Source organism: Silene latifolia, chromosome 10, assembly GCF_048544455.1.
Source record: "Silene latifolia isolate original U9 population chromosome 10, ASM4854445v1, whole genome shotgun sequence".
NCBI classification, from domain to species: Eukaryota; Viridiplantae; Streptophyta; class Magnoliopsida; order Caryophyllales; family Caryophyllaceae; genus Silene; species Silene latifolia.
This window is the reverse complement of record NC_133535.1, coordinates 129223272-129250162: the sequence shown is the minus strand read 5'-3', so window position 1 is coordinate 129250162 and position 26891 is coordinate 129223272.

Below are 26891 nucleotides of genomic sequence, written 5' to 3'. Positions count from 1 at the left end.
AGGGGGAAGTGAGACCAGTGATAGAAAATACTGAACCCATCAACGTAGGAACTGAACTAGAACCCCAAGAACTTAGGATAGGGACAACCTTGAGCCCCACCAAAAGGGCCAATTTCATAGACCTCCTTCATGAGTTCAAAGACGTTTTTGCTTGGTCCTACAAAGATATGCCAGGGATCGACAAGGACATCGCAGAGCATAGAATCCCAATCAAACCAGGTTTCAAACCTGTGAAACAGAAGCTTCAACGAATGAGGACATAATGGGCTCTCAAGATCAAATAAGAAGTTGATAAACAATTCAAAGCCGATTTCATCAAAGTTTCCGAGTACTCAGACTGGGTAGCTAACATAGTACCCGTACCCAAAAAGGATGGGAGAATATGCGTTTGTGTTGACTTTAGAGACTTAAACAAAACGAATCCTAAGGATGACTTTCCTCTACCACATATCGACATATTAGTAGATAATACGGCGGATCACGCGTTACTATCCTTCATGGACGGATACGCAGGATATAACCAGATCAAGATGGCCTTAGAAGACATGCATAAGACTGTCTTTGTCACTCAATGGGGAACCTATTGCTACACGATTATGCCATTTGGGTTAATCAACGCCGGAGCTACATACCAACGCACCGCAACTACGCTCTTATATGACATGATGCATAAATTAGTTGAGGTATACGTAGATGACATGATTGTCAAGTCCAAGGAAAGAGAGGGACACATTGCAAACCTTCGCAAATTCTTCTCAAGGCTACGGAAGTACAACATGAGGCTCAACCCTCAGAAGTGCGCATTCGGAGTGACATCTGGAAAACTCCTGGGATACGTCATTAGCCAACAAGATATAAAAATAGACCCTTGCAATATCAAAGCTCTGATCGAAATGCCACAACCTCAAACGGAGAAAGGAGTTAGAGGATTCCTAGGCAAGGTGCAATACATAAGTCGATTCATACCGAAACTCACCATGATCTGCGAACCTATCTTCAAGAAGTTAAAGAAAACAGATCACACCATGTGGGATGATGACTGTCAGAAGGCTTTCGAACGAATCAAGGAAATACTAGCCAAACCACCAGTGCTCATGCCACCCCAATGAGATCAACCTCTTGGTTTATATCTCATGGTAACTGAAACGGCCATGGGCGCCATGCTAGCTCAAACTGTAGGAAAAGAAGAAAGAGCTATCTACTACCTTAGTAAGAAGTTCTTGGAGTACGAGTGCAAATACACGTCACTCGAGAAGACATGCCTCGCTCTTGTGTGGACAACGAAGAAGCTACGCCATTACATGCTTAGCTACTCTGTCAAAATATACTCCAAAATGGATCCTGTCAAATACCTCTTCGAGAAACCCGTTCTCAATGGACGGTTAGCAAGATGGACTTTGATGCTCTCAGAGTTCGATCTCAAGTATGTACCTTTGAAAGTTATAAAAGGGCGCGCCGTTGCCGAATTCTTCGCAAAAAATCCCATCAATGATACACAAATGATAGACACCTGGTCGTTTCCGGATGAGGATATACTCCAAACCGATGTAGACTCCTGGGACCTCTATTTTGATGGGGCATCAAATTTAAGAGGATTTGGAATAGAAGTGTTGCTCATTTCTCCTGAAGGTGAGCATACACCAATCTCTGTCAAACTCGACTTCGAGGTGACAAATAACGCTGCAGAATACGAAGCCTGTCTCATCGGATTGCAAGCGGCAGTAAGTTTAGGCATCAAGAATCTTCGAGTACATGGGGATTCATCTTTGATCATCAATCAAATTACGGGGTCTTGGAAAATCCGAAGCGAAAGCTTAGCACCTTATCAAGTCAGAATAGACCAAGTTGCCCAATTCTTCGACCAAGTGACCAACCTACATCTACCTCGAGAAGAAAATCAATTTGCAGATGCTCTTGCAAAACTTGCATATTTGATTAATATGTCGGATAGCATGGTAGAAATGCCTTTATGCATCGAACGACGATCAGAGCCAGCTTATGTGCACCAAATCACCGATGAAGAAGAAATTGCGGAGGAACCTTGGTTCCAAGCGATCCTAAACTTCAAACTCAATGGCACATATCCACCAGAAATGGACAAAAGGGGACAACGCGCTATCCGCTTGCTAGCTTCCCAATACGTTCTAATGCAAGGAGAATTATACAAAAGAACACCTCTTGGTGTAATCCTACGTTGTCTAGATCATTCACAGGCACGGAAAGTGATGGAATAAGTCCATGATGGAGAATGTGGCCCTCACATGAGTGGACCCATGATGGCAAAGAAAATCACACGTTTAGGGTACTATTGGACCACGATGGAATCCGATTGCATCAAATATGTAAGACATTGCCATAATTGCCAGATTTTCGGGAACGTGCAACATGTCCCTTCTTCATTGCTTTACACCATGACATCTCCCTGGCCATTTTCTGCTTGGGGAATTGACATCATCGGCAAGATCACTCCAGCCGGAACAGGAGTTCACTGTTTCATCCTAGTAGCAATCGATTATTTCACCAAGTGGGTAGAAGCGGCTTCCTACACCAGTCTTACAGCCAAGAACGTGGCAAAGTTCATACAAAACAACATTATCTGTCGATATGGTTGCCCACATGAAATCATCAGTGACAATAGATCACATTTCCAAGCTGAGACTGAACAACTGCTAGCCAAGTACAAAATTAAGCATCACCACTCCTCGCCATATAGACCACAACCAATGGCGCGGTAGAGGCAGCAAACAAGAACGTTGTCACGATTCTCAAGAAAATGATTGACAACTATAGAGATTGACCAAGCAAGATACCCTTTGCTTTATGGGGATACCGTACATCTGTTAGGACGCCCACTAGGGCCACCCATTTCTATTTGACCTACGGCATGGAGGCTGTACAACCAGTCGAGCTAGAAGTACCATCCTTGCATATTTTACTCGAATGTCAAATCCCAGAAGCCGAGTGGAAAAGGGATAGATATGAAGAACTCATCCTCCTGGATGAACGAAGGTTACGTGCATTACACAATATGCAAACGTACCAAGCACGTAGCAAACGAGCCTTCAACAAAAGGGTTAGGCCAAGGAACATCAAAGAAGGAGACTTGGTCCTCAAATCAATTAGGGCTCTTTTACCTGTCGATCTACGAGGAAAATTCAAACCCAATTGGGCCGGGCCATTCCTAGTCAAGTCCATACTTCCAGGGGTGCGGTTAGAATCACAGACCTAGATGGGAACGAATTTTCCAACCCAACAAACCTTGACCAACTGAAACGTTACTATGCCTAGAATAGGAGCAAAAACGCGCCGCGCGTAACCCCACGTGTCGCTCATGTGGCACGAAATAAATGGCCCCTGGCCAAGCTGGACTAAGCTAATGTCATCTTGCTCTTGCATTTTGACAATTTGTCGTTCTCATATCATCAAATAAACTAAATTGCATTTTAGGAGTAAGTAAAGCACATGCTTATTTTCTAAGTTCATTACAAGCTCTTGCTTAGAACAATTATTCTTTTACATTTACTCGAACTACGCGCAAGGGTTTGATTTCATTTTCTAAATGAATACGTAGGCAATCCCTCACGGGATACAACCCATTGAATTATCTTAAATGTAAATAGAAGGACATTTGCAATTGCATTTGAAATTCGACAAGAATAATCATAGAAAATCATAACGGTTTCATAACCACTTAACCTTTTTTATTTCATTTCTTTAATAGTAATAGTACGTTACATAATAAAAAATAAATAGGCTACGATTCTAAAAACCCCAACTTCTTCTTATAATAATAATAAATAATAATAAAGACTTAGGCTACTCTTCCATTTTCCCCTTGCCTTTGTCATTTTTGTCAAATTTCTTGTCCCGACCTTGAGCCGGACGCTCTTGCGCCACTTCCGACCTAATCACCAACGGTCTCTCTCGTGGTCTTGCTTTGCCATTCTTGTCAACCACCATCTCGACGGCAGGAGAAGTCTTCGGTTTCTTGGAAGGATGAACAACTCGAAATCCGGCTTCTTCCTCTCCCTCAGTCAGATGCTTCTCTTTCTCCTTTTCCACCTCGCGAACCTTGTAGTCAACAGGCTTGCGCTTCCTTAATCTCTCGCGCTCATCCGGAGTAGTAGCTTTCCTCCACCGCAGATAGGAATCCGACACCCATAGAGCACTAACAGAAGAGTTCAAGAACCAAATGTTCCTCTTAGCCCATTTAATGGCCCATTCCCTTCGAATCTCAGTAGTAAGCGCCACGGCAGTCTGCGGGACAGTGTCAAGCTTCGGAATCATCTGCTTCAATCCAACCTGCCTCATCAACCTCTCCGGGAAAATGCATATCATAAACTCCAAGCCGGGAATGCGAACAAATCGGGTAGGATCCAAAGAAGATACTCAAGTGACAGATTTGTGATGCCACCATGGTACGATCCATCTAATTAAGAGGCCATCTTCACTCTTCAGTTTGTTTTTCCAGTAATTGCAAACTCGAGTGAAGTCCACCATGTAAAGCCTGGTCCTAATTGCAATTGAGCGAGCATGATAAGCAAGAACATTAGCTGGGGGCTCGATCAATCGAAGACGCTCCATAAGCCAGACCTACCAGAAGCAGAAAAAAATGAAAAAAATGAAAAAAAAAAAAAGAAAAAAAAGAAAAAAAAAAGAAAAAAAAAAGAGAAAAAAGAGTTCTTTTACCTGCAAAATAATGGGACTTCCCAAATAAGGTAGGTCGCGATTGGCTTTCCTGTTATCCAAACCCAACATGATCTCTCCTAAGCACAAACAAGCTGGGCTCCTGCGCAGCTCCATTTGCTGAATCAAGCTCAAGAGACAAGGGTCGCCTCTCAAATCCTCATCAACATGCCCTTGAAGGACATATACATGTAATAGGCAAAACCCAAATGCCCTTTGCCTCGCAACATAAGAGATAGTGGGATCTGCCCTATTGATGAATCGGTCGACGAAATCCAACATTCGCACTCCTTTAGAAGTCACAAGACGGTCCACATCAGCTCTTGCCAACCCAAGCAAGTCTCTAAACTTGTTCTTATACCCTTGAGAGGTGGAGGGAATAGCAGGCAAATGTTCCGGGTCCCAACCACCAATCGCAGCAATTTCTTCGGGAAATGGGCAAATGTCGCCTCCAAGTCCCAATAATCAAGACAAGCATCTAGGAATGGTTTGACTACCTTGATCAGCTTCAAGCTCAAAAGCGATCCAAAATTATAAGCACCCATGTCGTGTTTCTCCACATTAGAGAACTCATTTGTCCATTCTTTTAGACGAATTTCGAGGGTATTCATGATGTATGCTTATTTTGAGAGCTTTATGTAATAAGACGAAGAGAGACGGAAGAATTATGTAAATAAAACCTCCCTCGACGTCTCTATTTATACTAAAAGCTATTTCCGAAAATCCGTCAGGACGGATGCACTGGGGAACAGTGCTGTGCCTCTTTGAAGGGACGCGGCTCTTGCTGCGCCTCTTCCTCAGCCTTCTTTCTGTGATTTTCCGAGTTGGATCTTTCCTAAATTCCTCAACGAATAATTTCCTATTCATACGGGTTATTATTTCGGTAAATACGTCAAGTTGCCATATTTCGTGTTTCCTAATTTCACGGGTACGCATTTCGAGGCGATATTGACATTTTCGTCATTTTTAGCACACTTATGCATTTCTTTTTATTTTTCTTTTTTTTGGGGAATCATTTCACCAATTTAATTTATTCATTTTCAAACTTATACATTTCCTTTTCATTTTTCTTTTAGGGGAATCATTTCACTCCCATCCCACATTAACCTTCAAACTTATAGGTTTCTATTTTTTCTTTTTTTAGGGGGTAACCCTCCCTACCGTCCGGTCATTTCCGGCAAAATTTTTGCAGTTTTCGCATTTCTGAGTCATTGTTTCGCGCTAAGTTAGGCCATGTGTACAAATGTATGTTCTATGTGACTTCTATGTAAATTTCGGCAGCATGACGGCGCAAACCGTTATCTACCAAACTTGTTCAAAGCTAACCTGCAGGTACAAACAAAGCAACCCAGCAGCAAAGGCACTCAGGCCTTCATATATACAATCAAGAGAGTACATGTACACCAAGCTGGGGGCTCGAGCCCCAAAACAAAGTCTGAATGTCCAAAAACATGTCCCAAAATGTACAAATATACAAAACGCAGCAAAAAACAAGAAACAACAAAAAAGCTACTGCTGCTCGCCGTCTAGCTCAGCAACTCTCACCTCGAGAGCAACAACCTCGGCATCGCGGACTTCGAGCTCCCTCAGTAGGCGAGCTGTCTCCTCCCGGGACTGGGCAAGCTCACGCTCCAGCTCGCGCTTCCTCTGCAAACAACAAGAATTGGCTCATGTCAATCATTTCAAACATAAGGAAGAACTCGAAGATGAAGTAAACGGAAGGTTCATACCTGACGCCCTCGGCCGCCAACAAGTGCCTCGACGGCAGTGAAGGAAAAGTAGATCTATATACTAACATATTCATATATGTTTTTGTTAATTTACTCATAAAATTAAATGGTGATCTTATGCATGCAAACAAAGAACAAAATAAAGAAGAAGTCTTCATCTTACATTATGATTTTCGGATCAATAGGGCACAAGAGAGTTCTCCTACTCTCTTGTTCTTGAGCTTTCCTTAATGGAAGAACAAAGGACTCAAATGTAGAATCCCTCCCAAGGAATGATACCCAAGATATACTCTTAATAAAAATTAATATTATTGATACTAGAATAACATTAAGTTAAATAAAAATGACCCAAAAATTATTTTGGTCCTCTTGGATTTCGGTCAAGAGGAGGATGGAAGAGGAAGAGAATATTTTTATCTCTCTAAAAATATTATTGTTATGTTAGAATGAATTGCTATTACACCACCTTTGCATGTAGTGTATATTGGAGAAAATAAGAGAAAACCCTTGGCTCTTCTTTTGTCCAAAACCGGGTAGGGTGGGAGAGTGGTGGCCAATGCATGCACAATGTGTTCTTTACAAGATTGTGTAGGTGTGCATGGCTAGTATTAGGCTAACATCATTATGTTTTCAATTAACTTAATCAACATAATATATATGTTAATTCCTCCCAATTTTTCGGTCCAAATGGAGATAAAATGGATTCCATTTTATCTTTGTCAATTTGTCATATGTCACATGTCACATGTCACATGAATTTGTTATGTATTTTTAACATATTAAAAATCAACGTATTAATAAAAATACGTCATATACAAAATCGACCTTGTAATTCATAATTACTTGTACCAAAATATTTTACCAATTATAAATCACAATAAATTGTATTTATAATAATTCATTCAATTTCAATTGTTTCTTTAAACAATAATTTCATCTGAGTAATGAAACAATTCGATTACTCAGACCGTATCTCATTTAATCAGATTATAATGAAATACGTAAATTTTACTTCCAAAATCGTCCGTCAATTTTTCAAGTAATATAATTAACTCGTAACGTTATACGATTAATTAATTGATCAATTAAGAGTATTATCCTTTAGGTATGACCTAGGGGATCAACTGGTCACCGCCGTCGCACGACAGTAATGTCAAACTCTAGTCAGCCAATCATTATCGATATGTGTGGACCAGTTGACAGTATAAATACTTCCCAATCGTATTCTTTTAAAATGAGATTTAAACATGTGATCATCATGATCAACAGTTGTGATCGCATTATTGTCGGAGGACACATATTCCAACAATCTCCCACTTGTCCTCGACGAGTGTGCGTCACCAATTCTCTTGTCCTATTACTATCTCCCACTCAATCCAAGGTGTCTTTCAGGTCGTACTTGCAAGTGATCATATCGAGAGTGGTTTCCTCGATCTGGAGAATAACTGATTGACCGGATTTATCCACCATGGATACATTCCGAGCGTGTCCACGCATTTCCAGTTCATTACTCCTCGAGTGGCCCTGAGATATTTTTATAACCCTGACTAGGGGTGGAAAATTCCTATCGCACTCATTCCCCTCAACTAGCCACAGCCATCATAACCCAAAATATGCCCATTTGACCCCATTTACGAAGGTCGTAGTAACACAAATCAAAGTTAATCTGAAACTGTGGCATATTAGGCGAATAGTCTTTAGTCAAAAGAATCGACTCATTTGAATACTATAGCAGCTCTCGCCACGACCAGGCTATATAAATTTGCCAGAACTCTATAAGCGGTCATTAGGCCCGACAAAATGTTCCTAACAGTCTGCCTATGTGATCGACTAGTCATCTCACATGACTCTATGGCACTTGAACTTGCCATCAATCGCATCACACTCTAGTCACTTCGAGATGTCACCTCATACAAGTGACTATGGGCAAATACTATGTTAATCCGTGTTCACTTTAACGGGGTTCAATTGTCATTACAACCCGTTTGGATGTAACAATGTATAAATTGAAGATAAAAGACAAATGTGATTATGAACATGAATAAAAACAACACTTTTATTTCATTTCAAAATCTAACATAGACTTGGTACACGTTTAAGTCCCCTGGACGCAACATGTCCATCATGCTTAGCCTGCGATAAAGGCTTGGTGAGCGGATCGGCTATATTGTCATCCGTCCCAACCTTACAAATCGCAATTTCCTTTCTTTCAATGAAATCTCTTATTACATGATATTTTCTAAGTACATGTCTAGATCTATTACAAGACTTTGGCTCCTTAGCTTGGAATATCGTCCCACTATTATCACAATAGAGAGTGATGGGATCATTAGCGGTAGGTACTACTCTTAGACCTTCCGTGAATTGTTCGATCCAAAACGACTTCCTTGCGACTTCCGATCTTGCAATGTACTCGACCTCCGTTGTAGAATCCATGATTCTGACTTCCTTGAAGCATCTCCAGCTTACGGCACCACCATTGAGCATGAAAATGAAACCAGCTTGTGATTTCATGTCATCTCTATCTGTTTGAAAACTTGAGTCCGTGTATCTATTAACACACAGCTCAGTGTCTCCTCCAAACACTAGGATAGAATCCTTAGTTCTTCTCAAGTACTTAAGGATGTTCTTGACGGCTATCCAGTGACTCTCACCTGGATTTCCATGATATCTACTTGTAATGCTCAAGGCATACGAGACATCAGGACGTGTGCATATCATGGCATACATGATTGATCCAACAGCGGAAGCATAAGGGATCGTCTTCATGCGTTCAACATCATGGGGTTCGGTGGGAGATTGAGTCTTGCTCAATATCGTCCCGGTTACCATAGGTACCAATCCCCTTTTGGATTTGTCCATGCTGAACCGTCGAAGAATCTTATCAACATAAGACTCTTGACTTAGTGCCAATATCCTCTTGGATCTATCTCTATGGATCCGGATACCTAATATGCGTTGTGCTTCTCCTAATCCTTCATTTGGAAGTGGTTACCTAACCACTTCTTAACAGAAGACAACATCGGAATATCATTTCCAATGAGTAGTATGTCATCGACATACAAGATTAGGAACACAACATTGCTCCCACTAAATTTCATGTATAAACATGGTTCCTCAACACTTCGAGTGAAACCATTTTCCTTTATAACATGATTGAATCGATGATTCCAACTTCTAGATGCTTGCTTAAGACCATAAATGGATCTCCTAAGCTTGCACACTTTGTTAGGATTTTTAGAATCAACAAAACCTTCGGGTTGTATCATGTACACCTCCTCTTCTAAATGCCCATTTAAAAAAGCGGTTTTGACATCCATTTGCCATATTTCATAATCATGAAATGCGGCAATCGCTAACAAAATCCGAATGGATCTCAGCATGGCTACGGGGGCGAAGGTCTCATCATAATAGAGACCTTGGACTTGGGTAAATCCTTTTGCCAGTAGCCTAGCTTTGTAGACATCGTCATGTCCTTCTATGCCATTCTTGACTTTGAATATCCATTTGCATTGAAGGGGTCTTGCCCCTTTAGGCAAATCTACCAAGTCCCAAACTTGGTTTTCATGCATAGAATCCATTTCGGACTTCATGGCTTCAAGCCATAAGGAGGAATTTGGACTAGAGATTGCAATCTTGTAGGTGGCGGGCTCGTCACTTTCTATAAGCAATACATCGAGTGTTCCATCTTCTTCGATAAGTCCCACGTACCGATCGGGATGGCGTATAACTCGGCCTGTTCTTCTAAGTGGAGGAGGGACAACCACATTAGACGACGAAGGAACATCTTCTTGCATCTCTACCTCGGTTTGTGGCTCTTGAACTTCATCAAGTTCAAAATTTCTCCCACTCTGTCTCTTAGAAATAAATTCTCTTTCTAAGAAGACAGCCTCGCAAGACACAAACACTTTGTTTTCTTGAGGTTTGTAGAAGTAGTAACCTCGTGAGGTTAAGGGGTAACCTACAAAGATGCACTTTTCGGATCTTGGTGCAAGCTTGTTGTCGCTCTTAGACTTGACGTAAGCATCACATCCCCAAATCTTCATATAGGATATATTGGGAACCCTTCCCGTCCACATCTCACATGGAGTCTTTTTAGTGGACTTTGTGGGACTATTGTTTAAAGATCTAATTGCGGTTTGAATCGCAAATCCCCAAAACGAGTTTGGTAACTCGGTTTGACTCATCATGGATCGAACCATATCAAGTAGGGTTCGATTTCTCCTTTCGGCAACACCATTAAGTTGTGGTGTTCCGGGTGGAGTAAGTTGTGATATAATACCACGACCTTTCAAGTGTGAATCAAATTCAAGGCTAAGGTATTCTCCACCACGATCGGATCGTAGTGCCTTAATCCTTTTGTTCAATTGGTTCTCTACTTCGTTTTGAAATTCCTTGAATTTCTCAAACGCTTCACTCTTATGCTTCATTAAATAGATATACCCATATCTACTCAAGTCATCGGTGAAGGTTATAAAGTAGTCATAATTACCACGAGCGGTGATACTCATTGGTCCACATACATCGGTGTGTATGAGTCCCAATAGTTCACTAGCTCGTGTCCCTTTACCACTAAAAGGATTACGAGTCGCATGTACCATATGATTGATAATCAAATGGTGTAATCACATTAGTCGAAATTAATCTTTTGATGCGATTCTCATTTATGTGACCTAATCGACAATGCCAAATGAATGCTTCACTTGGGTCACTTGATTTGAGTTTCTTTGATTGAATGTTATAAATATCATTAGTCGGATTTGAGGTCTCTAAAATGTAAATGCCATTGATGGAAGAAGCTTGGCCTATAACCAAATCATTCCTTGAAATAGTACAACGATTGTTCTTAATGACAAAACAAAAACCGTCCATGTCTAGCATGGCGATTGAAATAATGTTTTTAGAGAGTGTAGGCACATAAAAACAATTATGTAAATACAACTCAAATCCATTAGGCAAATCTAGAACATAAGTTCCTTTGGATTCGCCCGCTACTCGAGCTCCATTTCCAAGGCGTAGATCCACATCTCCCTTGCTATGCCTCTCCACATCTCTTAAAACCTGTAAATGATTACAAAGGTGAGAACCACAACCGGTATCTAGTACCCATGTCGTAGTGGAAGTATAATTTATATCAATAACATAAATTTCTTTAGGAATTTTACCTTTTGGAACGATGATTCCTTCCCTTATATTTCGCAAATATACGGGACAATTCCTAAGCCAATGTCCCATGCCATAGCAATAATGGCACTCATCATTAACTTGCTTGAAGTTTTTGATTTTCTTTCCCTTCTTCTTGAACTTTTTGCCCTTTGAAGCAAGAACTTGATTGCTTGAGCTCCCACTAGTTTTGGCATCTTTATCTTCCAGAGACAAAGACCCTATAGATTGTATGAGGTAGTCTTCCTGAGACGGGCTCACACGAGATCTAGTAGTATTAGGTGGTTTAGAAGAAGTGATGAAGTTAAGATTTCCATCCGAACCTATCCCAAAATGAAGTTCTCGAGTAGTGTCGAAATCATTGTTGGAGCAAACGTCGTCAAAAACATTGTGGTAAGACTCAATAGTTATCGGTGCGGTAGCATTTGATGGATTCATTGTAATGAACTACAAGTATGGAGGAAAAGGAAATATTAACATTTGTCTTTTAATATCATACTTGTAAATAATTAACAATATATGAGCATTTATATAGTGACCTCTACCCAACTATTATAAATGATTCCAAGACCCAAATTCATATCGATTTAGGCATGGTGGGACCGATTCATCCTTTATCAATATAACTCGGTGGATTAACGTTTAATCGATTCTACTTTTAGAACTCTTGGTCGATAATATTACATTAACATTTATCTTTAGCCCAAAACACATTCAACAAGGGGATGGTGTGGCTGATAAAACCCTTATCGAAAAACTTTTGTTGAGTTCAATCCAAATTTCGAATAAATGTGTCCATGATCCAAACCCACATTAACTTGGGCACGGTGTGGCCGATTCATCCCTTATCAACATGAATTCGGTGGATAGACATTTATCACCCACTTCCCCTATGTAACAAGGTTTGTACCCCGGTGTGGCCGAGTGCACTCCCTCATGAAATAGGTTTTCATGGTTTCTACTCTTTGGTAAGGCTATGTCTCAATTGATTGCTTTAGCGAGAGGTCATGTCAATTTATTATCTATCACGTTTTAAGTGAACTAAAGCGGTGAACTACGATAATTTGTAATTGACACGGTCGATAAACTCGATGAAAGATGATGCATGTTTTAGTTATGGCGATTTAGCGATGCATGTGACATATAAATAAAATGCAAAGCATAAAAATAATTCCTAGTATGGCCTTCCTAAAATAGAAAAACTATTTAACTATTACATATTCGGAAACCAACTCCATTGGTCCCTTGAACTTCGGTTGTAGCACGCATCTCGAGGTAACACCGTCTTTATGTATCGCCATCTTGAAGAAATCCGTCTTTGGGAACTCCGAAATAAATAAAATTACATAACAAATTACATAATTTCCTATTATACATTTGTAGCTAAAATAAAATAAATCTATTAAATTACAAAACGGTGATACGAGATCACAATAAATTACAACCGAATCGATATTCCCATACATTTCGGGTAATACCAATTAAAAACTAAGGCCATACTAAGTAAAATTACATAATTCAAAAAATTCATAAAATAAAATTTATGACAATCATAAAGAAAATGCAGCATTATAATATGTATGAACATGCCTAATTTTATGCTAAATCGCCTTTAAATAGCCAATATCGTATATTACTCGGTTTTTACGGATTTGCGTGATTTCAACATTTTATAATCACAAAAATTACATAAATTCATATTTATGCATAAGTTAATTACCCTAACCTCTTAGGACTCAAAATTTAGTCCTCACTAATTATTGGACCATAATTAACTCATATTTCTAAAATTTGTTCATTAATGGACTTAAAATTATAATGAAAAGCTATAAACTTCAAATAAATCACAAAATTTCAAATAAATTTGAAATTTGAAATTCAAACTCATGACCATTCTGGAAAAATACCATGACACTCATAATGTTCAAAAATTTAGGTTAAAAATTTCGAAATTTATCCGGAAAAACAATGTTGCGGTTTATCGGTTTTAACAAAATAATCATAAAAACATGAGAAAAATTATATTCATCAACTTTTCAATTTTAGATCTGAAAAAGATAACAAAATGCAACATGTGACATTTTTCCTTAGTCATGGAGTATGTTTTATTAATATTTCACTAATTAAGTCACTATTTATGCTATTTTTCTTCAAAAATCCATAAATCATGCAAAAAGACTTCAATATAGCCTATTTTTTTTTACACACATCTTGTAAAATTGCATGTGACAACATACTAAATTTCTATGACCAGATTCGAAATTTATCTCATATTAACCTATTTTTCACCTAAAATCGATTTTAATAATGAAAAATCCATTTTTCGAGCATAAGAAGTCCAAAAATTATGAAAATTTACAGGTCATCTCAAAATAATATATGTGATAACATATCCAAAAATCACTGGAAAATTCGAAGTTTAGCTAATTTTAGTCCGAAAATGACATTTTATTCATAAAATCATATTTTAATGCCATCATTATATAATATGACCAATAAAAATCCATAAATTAACCAAAAATATCCTAAAACATTTTAGGACCAGAAATTTTAACATGCATAATGATTTTCGTGGTATATCATAATAACACAAATTTAACAAGTTTTTATGTTAATCATATAACTCGGAAAAACTTTTAACCGATTTGCATGCAAACAACCAAGGCTCTGATACCAATTGAAGGAAAAGTAGATATATATACTAACATATTCATATATGTTTTTGTTAATTTACTCATAAAATTAAATGGTGATCTTATGCATGCAAACAAAGAACAAAATAAAGAAGAAATCTTCATCTTACATTATGATTTTCGGATCAATAGGGCACAAGAGAGTTCTCCTACTCTCTTGTTCTTGAGCTTTCCTTAATGGAAGAACAAAGGACTCAAATGTAGAATCCCTCCCAAGGAATGATACCCAAGATATATTCTTAATAAAAATTAATATTATTGATACTAGAATAACATTAACTTAAATAAAAATGACCCGAAAATTATTTTGGTCCTCTTGGATTTCGGTCAAGAGGAGGATGGAAGAGGAAGAGAATATTTTTATCTCTCTAAAAATATTATTGTTATGTTAGAATGAATTGATTATTACACCACCTTTGCATGTAGTGTATATTGGAGAAAATAAGAGAAAACCCTTGGCTCTTCTTTTGTTCAAAACCGGGTAAGGTGGGAGAGTGGTGGCCAATGCATGCACAATGTGTTCTTTACAAGATTGTGTAGGTGTGCATGGCTAGTATTAGGCTAACATCATTATGTTTTCAATTAACTTGATACGTGCATTTTATATAGTCTTTTTAGGCCTTTTTATGCACGTATTTCTATGTTATTATCGTAGTTTATTGCTACGAAATGCCCCGAATATGCTACTTTGGTGTATTTTGTCTTAATTGCAGGAATGGACCATAAAGTAGTAGATTCAAGCCTAAAACATGTCCCTACGCATGCATTTAGAAGATGAGCTGAGTCGGAGCTTGGAAAGTGCTATTTTGAGATGCGCATTGGAGTAAGGAAGTTAGGCGAGCCAAGAGAGTGCTTCAATTTGCTAGTTCCTGCTTGTAAGAGCCATATCTCGAGTTCTACAACAGTTATTAAGGTGATTCCAGTTGGAGGTGAAAGCTTATCCTCTTAGCTTTCCAACGCCACCAACCACGCCTTATTTTTCCAAGTAACGAAGAAATGGCAGCCGTTTGAAGTTCAGTGCGCGAAGCAGGAATTACGCGCTGAGAAGTGCTCGATCGAGAACTACTTCTATTCGATCGAGAGCCAATTTGCTCCATCGAGAGCCACCTATTCTGGATCGAGTGATTAAAGGGAAAGAAGTCCTCGATCGAGAGGAATTGTTCTCGATCGAGAGGAATGCCAAGGAATATCACTCGATCGAGTGCTTTAGTTAGTCGATCGAGTGGATTTTTGCTTCGGGCTGGGCTTTTTAGGTTTAATTCCGTCATTAGGTTTAATAAGCCCTATTTTCTTATAAATAGGGAGTCAGTATGTCGATGTAAACGATCTCTCTGACACACTTCACTACTCTCCTTTCTCCTCTCTTATTTGTTCCAATACACTGTTACCTTGTTCTCTTAATTCCGGATCATTAAATCAGTAACTTATTTCTTCCCTTTTATTCTTCCTTTTTCTTTTATTGATTTTATTGTTTCTCCTTTTAGTTGCCATGTCTTATGTTATTAGATTAGCAATTGCTAGTGTAGTACCCCGAGCCATGTGTAGCTAATTTCCCCTAGTATGTTAGGATTAGGGAAGCCGTGGTAGCATGCTTTAATTGTATTAAATAGATTAGTCTTGCGATAGGAATTGTATTAGGCAATTTAACTGTTATCCGGTCGAATGAATGCATGCAGGAGACCTTAAATCTAGTTAACCCCGACCTAGATCGAAAGATTGGAAGGGAAGGCTTGCTTAATTACAATAGGGTATTGCAGTGAGGGCGAAAGTTAAGTTCACATTTTACGCTCTAGGGCGGTTTAAGGACCGAAAGGTGACGACCATAGCTCTTCTTATCAATAGTCTAATCGCCTTAGTATTCTCGATAATATAAGATCGATAGGCCCACGGTGGACCGACTCCTAGCATACTTCCTTTCTCTTATTGTTAAATTCTCTCATCTTTTTCCCTCGCTTTAGTCTTTAGTTTAGTCAACACAATCAATTCAACCCCCAATTGTGACATCAGACGGATAGAATAGACAAATAGATAGTACACCGCCTCCCTGTGGAGATCGACCCTACTTACCGCTGACTTCTGTTAGTAGTACTTAGGTATTTTATTTTTGGTACGAAACGACAGAGCATCAAATTTTGGCCGTTGCCGGGGAGGCAATCTATTTATTTATTTGTTAAATTTTATCTTTTTTTAGCCTCAGGGGATTTTTCCCTTGAGGCCGTTCTAATCTTTTGTTTAGTCTTTGTTTTGATAGGCCTTACGGGTACTACCTAGACAGTTCTAGGTGAAAGACAGTCAAAGGGAAGGCTTGAGTACCTTTGACCCATCACCGATGTCCCATTATATGGAACAGCCGGTGATGCGCTACGGAGATGTGGTTCTGCAGCGAGCACAATGCAGCTGTAGTTGTGCCGCCACATCCGCCCTATCAATGGCCACCGCAACAAGATTCCCCCGATATACAAGAAGAAGACCTTGCGGAGCTGAAATTCTTGATGGAGGCACTTGCATTCCAAGTGCAAGAATATGTCTCGCGATTTGATGAGCTCGAGTCTGCAGTTGCTCAATTAGCAGCTGAGATGGAGAGAGAAGAGATCGCGGAGCTGACATATTTAATGAGAATGCTTGTATCACAAATGCAAGAGAGTGATAGGTATACGGACGCTCGAATCCCGAACGGAGTCACAAATAGCTCGGTTAGCGGTGAGATGCAAGAAGAAGAGGTTTACCTTCTTTGAGAGCGGTTTTTCTCCGAGGAAACCGTGTTGCCCAATGATGAGGATGACTTCTATGACTCGGACGACGAGTTCCTTTCATATTTCACTGCCCCACGTGAAGATTTCAGCTCTATGCAGGAAGAATCACTCGATCGAGTGACTTATAATGGTCGATCGAGTGAATTTCAGAAAGACGAGTCCTCGATCGAGTAATATCCCTTCTCGATCGAGTGACATGCAGGAGGATAGTTCTCGATCGAGTGATGTTGTTACTCGATCGAGTGAAATGCGGGAGGAAGTTGGTCGATCGAGTGATTATTCTGCTCGATCGACTGAAATGGCCATTGGGAGCTTTGGTTCGTCATTTTGGTTTGATTTGGATGACGAGTCTGACGATGATGAAGGTTACGGTAAACCTCCCATATTCACAGCCGAGTCGGATACACTTGAAGCTGCGATTTACGGGATGGATTCCACTGAGGAGGTTGATGAAGAAGCAGTTGAGACGGTAATTGCTCCTAGCACGGAAGAGGTAATAAGCTCTTTTACCTATGATTCCGTCATTGAGAGCGACCAATAACGAGGTAGTAAACGATAATTTTATTATTGTTTGTTCTAATAGTATTTTGCCTCGTTTGACTCGCGCTGTTTCTTTTAAAGTTATACCTCCTCCCATATGGTCGATTAATTTAAAGAATTTTCACCGTCCTTATCATCTCAAAACCGTTAATCGAATCGGAACCCCATATATTGACGATTGCTCCCGCGCTCCTTTATTTTGTGGATAAATTTAGGAGCTCACATAGGAAATTTGTTAGACTTAAATGCTTACATAATTTCATTTCCTATTTTTGTATTCCACTTTGGTGCTACTTATCTTTGTTGTGTAGCACATGCGCACTATTTGATGAGTTCTTTGCGCGCTTTGAGCTGTTTTGATTGTAGCTGATTATAGAGGCTCGAAGAAAAAGAAGGTCGAGCTGGGACCTGACTGAAGCTAGCGCTATCCGGGAGGCAACCCGGCGATTTTATTTTGCTTTTTATTTACTTCTAGTTGTAATAAATGGTTTTTATACCATAGACTATCTCAGTATGCTTGTTTTTGTCAGTTGCGGGCTGTTTTTCATTGCATTTTGCAGGAATACGCTGAGGATCGCTCGATCGAGTACTTGTTGTACTCGATCGAGCACTTTTTGCTGCCAAATCCATTCGATCGAGCATTTCCTCTACTCGATCGACCACCTGCAGGATGAGAAACCACTCGATCGACCTAAATCCCATTCGATCGAGCTGTTTTGAGCGCCCATTCTACTCGATCAGCTACTATTCCTCTTGATCGAGTGCTATTGACTTGGATTAGCTTCCTGAGACGGTTTTCCGGACCTTTAGCAACCTCCCATTTCATGGTCGGTTTGGGGAGGTCCCCTTATTCGCGTATCTTGTGAGTTTTCCGCTTTTACTCTCCTTCTCCTTCAGTTTGCATTTCCTTTCCATGTTTTGGTACAATGAGGGCATTGTACAGTTTGGTTTGGGGAGATTTTGCATCCATATCTGTGTCTGCATATTGTTTTTACTGCATTTCAGTTATCACAGTTAATTTTCTGTTTGCATTGTTAAAAATTCCATAAAAACTCAAAAAATTCGATAAATTCAAAAATTTCACGTTTTATTTTAGCATATAGGTTGAGTCGGAACGGTAGATTTCAATGATGATATTGCACTGCATTTGTCTTTCTGCTTAAGCTTTGCATTAAACTGTTATCTTTTAGCATTGTCTTATTGCATATCTACGAGTTTATGTTTAAATTTAGCTGAACGAATAGACTTGACCTGAAATTTTGGCAACCTACTTATATATTCTAAGGATTAGAGCCTTATAAACTGGTGTCATTTATGACCAGTTTCATGTAGGATTGTGAGTAGTATACTCCTTGCATAACATGTATCATCAATTTGCACATATATGAAATTCAATTGCTTTTTGCCGTCATACATTCGGGTTAGTGGTTGGTGTCACATGCAGGGAGGTGCTTACATTTCCCTTTTCTTTCATTTTTACCCATAAACTCCACATTAGCCAAATTTGCCTGTTGACCCTTAGCTACATCCAAATTTAGCCTGCCTTGTCAAGCTAGTCTAGATTGTTGTTTTGCGGTATATATTTCATTGTATCAAGTTTGGCTTGTATCTATTGTTTTGGAGTTGGTATTTATGAAGAAAAGGAGTTGAAAAAACGTGAAAAAGAAAGAAAAAAGAATCGGAAAAAAAAAGAAAAAGAAAAATGAAAAAAGGAAAAGACGTGAAAGAGAAGAAACCGAAAAAAAATAGAAAAGAAAAAAAAAAGGAAGAAGAAAAATTCGAAAAAATGCAGTTTGTTGACGGTTTCTGCTCCTATGCTTTATTTACATTTATTGAGGAGTGAGTTTAGTTTGGTTTGGTGAGTTTTATGCCAAATGAAGGGCATGTGGTTAAATTCATAATTGAGTTGGAATTGGATATGTCTTATATGGTTCTGTTTAGGTACTAGCTTGATCACCTATACCTCCACATTCCCATAATTGTTTTGCCTTTTCTTACCCATTGCCTCACTTAGCCATATTTTTTGTAAGCCCTCTATTTGTGTGAGGACCTTGTTGGTTGGAATGTATGTACGGTAGCTTGAATTGTCTATCATATTAGTTGCATGCATGTTTATGTGGGTCGTAGTTTAGGTGAGCGACTATCTTCCTTTCTCTCTTACATTTATATGTTCACCCTTTGCTTCATGAGAGAAAGAGTGGCTCGTGAGAGTCCATTATTAAAGGTCTTGCAAGGTCGACGGTTCAGCTTTATTTATAAACATCTTATAACTCGTTTGCATTTGACTGTCTTGCTTTAAGTGTTAGTTTGCTTGTATTAAATTGGCTTAAGTGGGCATTTGTAGCTAGCTCTGAGTTATCTTTTCCGTTCCATTAGTTGCATTTTAGTTTACTCGGGGACGAGTAAAGGTTTGGTTTGGGGAGATTTGATACGTGCATTTTATATAGTCTTTTTAGGCCTTTTTATGCACGTATTTCTATGTTATTATCGTAGTTTATTGCTACGAAATGCCCCGAATATGCTACTTTGGTGTATTTTGTCTTAATTGCAGGAATGGACCATAAAGTAGTAGATTCAAGCCTAAAACATGTCCCTACGCATGCATTTAGAAGATGAGCTGAGTCGGAGCTTGGAAAGTGCTATTTTGAGATGCGCATTGGAGTAAGGAAGTTAGGCGAGCCAAGAGAGTGCTTCAATTTGCTAGTTCCTGCTTGTAAGAGCCATATCTCGAGTTCTACAACAGTTATTAAGGTGATTCCAGTTGGAGGTGAAAGCTTATCCTCTTAGCTTTCCAACGCCACCAACCACGCCTTATTTGTCCAAGTAACGAAGAAATGGCAGCCGTTTGAAGTTCAGTGCGCGAAGCAGGAATTACGCGCTGAGAAGTGCTCGATCGAGAACTACTTCTATTCGATCGAGAGCCAATTTGCTCCATCGAGAGCCACCTATTCTGGATCGAGTGATTAAAGGGAAAGAAGTCCTCGATCGAGAGGAATTGTTCTCGATCGAGAGGAATGCCAAGGAATATCACTCGATCGAGTGCTTTAGTTAGTCGATCGAGTGGATTTTTGCAAATTTGGGCTTTTTAGGTTTAATTCCGTCATTAGGTTTAATAAGCCCTATTTTCTTATAAATAGGGAGTCAGTATGTCGATGTAAACGATCTCTCTGACACACTTCACTACTCTCCTTTCTCCTCTCTTATTTGTTCCAATACACTGTTACCTTGTTCTCTTAATTCCGGATCATTAAATCAGTAACTTATTTCTTCCCTTTTATTCTTCCTTTTTCTTTTATTGATTTTATTGTTTCTCCTTTTAGTTGCCATGTCTTATGTTATTAGATTAGCAATTGCTAGTGTAGTACCCCGAGCCATGTGTAGCTAATTTCCCCTAGTATGTTAGGATTAGGGAAGCCGTGGTAGCATGCTTTAATTGTATTAAATAGATTAGTCTTGCGATAGGAATTGTATTAGGCAATTTAACTGTTATCCGGTCGAATGAATGCATGCAGGAGACCATAAATCTAGTTAACCCCGACCTAGATCGAAAGATTGGAAGGGAAGGCTTGCTTAATTACAATAGGGTATTGCAGTGAGGGCGAAAGTTAAGCTGTTTACGCTCTAGGGCGGTTTAAGGACCGAAAGGTGACGACCATAGCTCTTCTTATCAATAGTCTAATCGCCTTAGTATTCTCGATAATATAAGATCTGATAGCTGCCACGGTGGACCGACTCCTAGCATACTTCCTTTCTCTTATTGTTAAATTCTCTCATCTTTTTCCCTCGCTTTAGTCTTTAGTTTAGTCAACACAATCAATTCAACCCCCAATTGTGACATCAGACGGATAGAATAGACAAATAGATAGTACACCGCCTCCCTGTGGAGATCGACCCTACTTACCGCTGACTTCTGTTAGTAGTACTTAGGTATTTTATTTTTGGTACGAAACGACAGCATCATAACTTAATCAACATAATATATATGTTAATTCCTCCCAATTTTTCGGTCCAAATGGAGATAAAATGGATTCCATTTTATCTTTGTCAATTTGTCATATGTCACATGTCATATGAATTTGTTACGTATTTTTAACATATTAAAAATCAACGTATTAATAAAAATACGTCATATACAAAATCGACCTTGTAATTCATAATTACTTGTACCAAAATATTTTACCAATTATAAATCACAATAAATTGTATTTATAATAATTCATTCAATTTCAATTGTTTCTTTAAACAATAATTTCATCTGAGTAATGAAACAATTCGATTACTCAGACCGTATCTCATTTAATCAGATTATAATGAAATACGTAAATTTTACTTCCAAAATCGTCCGTCAATTTTTCAAGTAATATAATTAACTCGTAACGTTATACGATTAATTAATTGATCAATTAAGAGTATTATCCTTTAGGTATGACCTAGGGGATCAACTGGTCACCACCGTCGCACGACAGTAATGTCAAACTCTAGTCAGCCAATCATTACCGATATGTGTGGACCAGTTGACAGTATAAATACTTCCCAATCGTATTCTTTTAAAATGAGATTTAAACATGTGATCATCATGATCAACAGTTGTGATCGCATTATTGTTGGAGGACACATATTCCAACAGGCAGTAGCCCGTAGCCGGTTGGCTACCCTCCATAAAGCCACGAACCGGGATGGCGCAACCTGCATTTCAAAAAGAAAAGATTCCTAACAATTGGACTAACTCGAGCAAATGTGTTCTTACACAAAATTATACAAGATAACAGACTCACCCTCCGAATCAGATGATGTCATTTGTCCAAGCCAGCATCTCTCACCGCCACGTCAAAGTCACGTAGCTCGGAGATCGTCGTCATCCCCGTCGCGTCAGTGTACTCAAGGGTCTCGGGGTACTCTGGGGGCTCGATGCCTGCTGCCTCGACCTCCTGCAAAGTCAAGTGATTTCCATTATCCGATGATCATTCATCCTGTTCTCAAAATAATTAAAAATAAAAGAGGATAAAGCACTCACCACAACCGGCCAGTACGCCAACCTCCCGTAGAGGAGCGCCGAGTAGTCCTCACCAGGAAGAAGGAGGGCGTCACCATCGACGCCAGCCAGGCCAGCCTCCCTCTCAGCCTCAGAAGGCTCCCTAAACATCGTCAGAGGAGGATCGATGGGAACCGTCAAGACATCCTGAGAGCACTGACGAGCCAAACGCTCACCCAAGTACCACACAGGACCCATCGACGTCCTCAGCAGCAACCGGCTCGAGCTCCTAGGTCGAAGGACCTCAGCCACAAAGGGAGGAGCGCCAGCGTACTCCGCCCAAGGCCTGGGCACCCACTGGGAAAAGCAAACAAGAAGTCATTCTTATGATCGGTTCTGGAAAGGTAATAAAAAAAATGAACGAAGGTGAAGTACTCACGCCGTCCAACTGAAGAGCGTTCACCTCCCGCCGACAGACGTCGTGGAAGGAACGCTGACTCCTCATGAGACACATCACCCAATCCCTCACAACGGGATAGGCCTTCTCCACCGGCTCCGTCCTCTTGGGCGCAAGGCCCGGAAAGTAGGAGTACATCCACGCCTGTAAAACAAGATAGTCAATAACGATCTTGATTTGACAGAAAAGGAAATGATCTTTCATGAAATGAAGTAAAGGTTCATACCTCCAACAGCAGTCCAGGGCCGACAGCAGTAGGAGAAGTCCTCTTCTCCATCAACTCCGGACGAACCATGGCCCTTATGAAGCGGATGAGGACCGCAAACCAGCAGTGACCCAGTCCCAACGGCCTAGGGAGCTCAGGTCAAAAAGGAAGGGAAGGAGCTTCGTCGAAAGCCTCTCTCCCTTGTCTCCGAGGTAGATCGAAGACAGAAACCACCAGAGCCAGAAACGGACTCTCTCTGCTCTGCGGTTACAGGGAGGAGGAGCCGTCTCCCTCCCCTCGATCACCACCAACGTCGGGGTCTTCCCCACAAAGTAGTCCCGAACGTAAGAACTAGGCACCAAACCAGGTATCTCAGCCGCCTTCGGCGGCAAGTTCCAGCCGATCAACCTTCTAGCCTCAGCCGAGTCAACCCTCATGGCTGTCTCCGGCCACTCCACCACCTCAGTCCCACACAGCAGACCAGAAATCATGACGTAGTCCTCTAACGTGTCCCCCACCTCACCAAAAGGCATGTGAAACGTGGAGGTCGTGTCCCAAAACCGGTCCAAGAAAGCTCGGACGAGACTGAGGTTAGCCCGAAGCTTCCTCCTCGCGATATCCCTCCAGGCCTGCATCAAAGCACCGAACGCTCCCTGCTCGATCATGGCTCGCTCCTCAGCCGACAGCCTCTCGTAGCACCCCATCGCCGTCGTATAGCCCGAGAACGATCTAATGTTCCTGGCCTCCTATGTTGATTTGAAAAAAAAGCTATCTTTAGCTCAGATAAAGAAGAAAAGGAATGACAAATAGAAATGAAAAAAGATGAATCAAGAGCGATGAATTTGATTTACCAAGCTCTTCACCGTCCTGTAGGACAGGTGACCCTCCGCAGCCCAAAGCAGGTGCCTACTGTCCCAGGTCTCAGCCCACGCAGGTGCTCCCCTCAGCTGGCGACCACCCCGTCCAACGTTGGCCCGTCTCGGGGCCTCCTCCTCCTCAACAACCTCCTCCTCAAGGACCTCGTCCTCCGCCGCCGTCACCGCAGCAGTGAAAGCCTGCTCTAACGCCTCCTCAAGCATCTGAGAAGGGTCAACGGCAGTGTCCACATCCATGGGATCCCTCTCGGATGTAGAAGCCTCGTCACCTGCAAAATTAAAGTGAATGTAGGCCACGTCAAGGGACGACAAGCCTTAATTAGGGGATTTTCGAGTTTTCGGAGCGCCGAAATCGCTCTTTTCTCGCCATCCTTGGCAATTTTCCCACAAACCCGTCTGCTCATGTGGTAATTTGGGTCAAGTCAAGCCTAAGTTGAAGCCTAGTCATGGGTTCAAGTCGGAATTTCGACAGCATTTCGTTATAACGGCGATTATGCCCTAGGAAGCGTCCTGAAAAATCCGTCACAAATCAAAATTCTGAGATGGTAGGAAGTTTACCCATCATGCAAGGATTCCAAATAACAAGTTTCGTCACAAATGGGCAATCCTAAGGCTATTTTCGAAGCGATTTACGGTTTAGCTGTGAAACCGTCACAATTTCACTCAAATGCTCAAAACTCAATGAAAATTCGAAACAAATACATGGTTATGATTCTTATACTACCAATTAGCCATTTACAAAGTCAATTTTGCAAGGCAAAATCATCTGGGGGAAAAGCCCCAAATTTTCGACTAATTAGGGTCGAAAACCCTAATTTTGTCGGTCCCATTTGATCAAATACGGAAGATAAATGCAAGATTGATACACATACCTTGATTAGTCATGGGAAATGCAAGCTTTTGGATCAAATTTTGACGGAAATGGTTGGAATTTGAGAGAGAAATCAAGAGTTTGTGTTTCGAACAAATGAAGCAAACCCTCTGTTTCATCGGGTTTTTTACGCAGGATTGACACGCCCAGGAAAAGACGCAGCAGGTGCTGCGCCTCTTCCAAGGGACGCAGCTCTTGCTGCGCCTCTTCCTCAGTTTCCCTCCATAGGAATTTTCGAAGATTCGTTATTTTGTGGGCCCATCTTTGGTGCGCCTCTTCCTCGATGCCGTATCACATATTTGGTCCGTTCGACGTATATTCTTCGCCCGGATCCCTATTTTTAAGCCAACAGCAAACTGTTGCCATGTTCTGCCAAGACCTAGCTTGTCACATCGAGCGGTTCTTCTTTGACAGGTGTTTCGACACGCCTTTATTATGTTCCCCCAGCGAGAGTACACGGGTAGACATTCCCTCTCGAGACATGGAGATCAGTTCCCGATTATATTCCCCCAGCGAGAGTACACGGATAGACATTCCCTCTCGAGACATGGAGATCAGTTCCCAATTATGTTCCCCCAGCGAGAGTTCGCGGATAGACATTCCCTCTCGAGACATGGAGATCAACATCGACCCCAAGCTATTCCGAAGTTTGTTTGAAGCCGACCACAAGCAGATTTCTCCCAGCAGTTCCAGCGATTATGTTCCCCCAGCGAGAGTTCGCGGATAGACATTCCCTCTCGAGACATGGAGATCAACATCGACCCCAAGCTATTCCGAAGTTTGTTTGAAGCCGACCACAAGCAGATTTCTCCCAGCAGTTCCAGACTATGTCCTGCTGTCTTCTCCCAATATCGCGTTTTGTTTCCTCTGGAGTTTCAAGGAATTTCAGGTATGGTCTCTTCTTATGGCTGGCGAGCTTCCTTACGTAGTTTCATGGACTTTAAACGACCCTCCCCGATAGTCGACAGACTCTAAAATGTTCCCGACGACAGGTCCTTAGTTCAGACCCCTTGAACCGCCTCGCGTCGCCATAGTCGTCAGGTTGTAATCTTCGATTGACCTGATGGCTATACTTTGACTTTCTCCTTGTCCAAGCCTCAGTCAAAATGGGGGCTCTTTAGATACCTCATTTCTGCACCTCCCGCAAACCACCCGGTGATGATTGGGCCGCATGTTTGGTACGCGGAATGATTTGTGACAGTTCGTAAGTTTATCGTCAAGTGATCGCTCTAATACTTGTGTCTACCTCTTAATTGTCATCTACGTGCCGATACGATCGTTTTGGCAGTAATTAGAGTACATTTGGAGTCCGGGTCAAAAAACTGTCTTCATTTTCTAAAACCGAGTCAGGATGTTCTGGAATGTTCCGGATATTTCTATTCTATATTTTGCAATCTTTTAATCTTTGGTAAAGAATTTCCCGTAATATTCACACAAAATATTAAGGAAAATAAGATTAATCCATTATTCAATAATCAAAACACGGAAATCTTTCTTCCGCGGGAGGAAACCACTTGGTAAAGGACGCAGCAAGTGCTGCGCCTCTTCCAAAAGACGCAGTGCCTATTGCGCCTCTTCCCAAGTACTTCTTTGCGTATTTTTCGTATCTTTTCATATCTTTTCGAGATTCACTTCCAAAGTTTCTCCGAAAACCCTACGTCCTCCGTGTGATTAGTATAAATAGAGACCTTCGGTCTCACATATTTCTCACGCGAGTGTCCGCCCTTCTCTTCTCCCTTTGCATTCTAAGACCATGTTCTTACTTTTTGGCGTCTACGTGCTTGAACTTTCGACCACGTAAGCTCGGATCCTTCTGAGTACCAGCCTCTTTTTGCATGACCGACCAACTTGACCAACTCCACAATTAATCAACTTTAATCAATCTGTTTAATTTCCTCTTACGAGGGCACTTTCGTCTACATTCGAGTCGAGCATCACTAAACGTT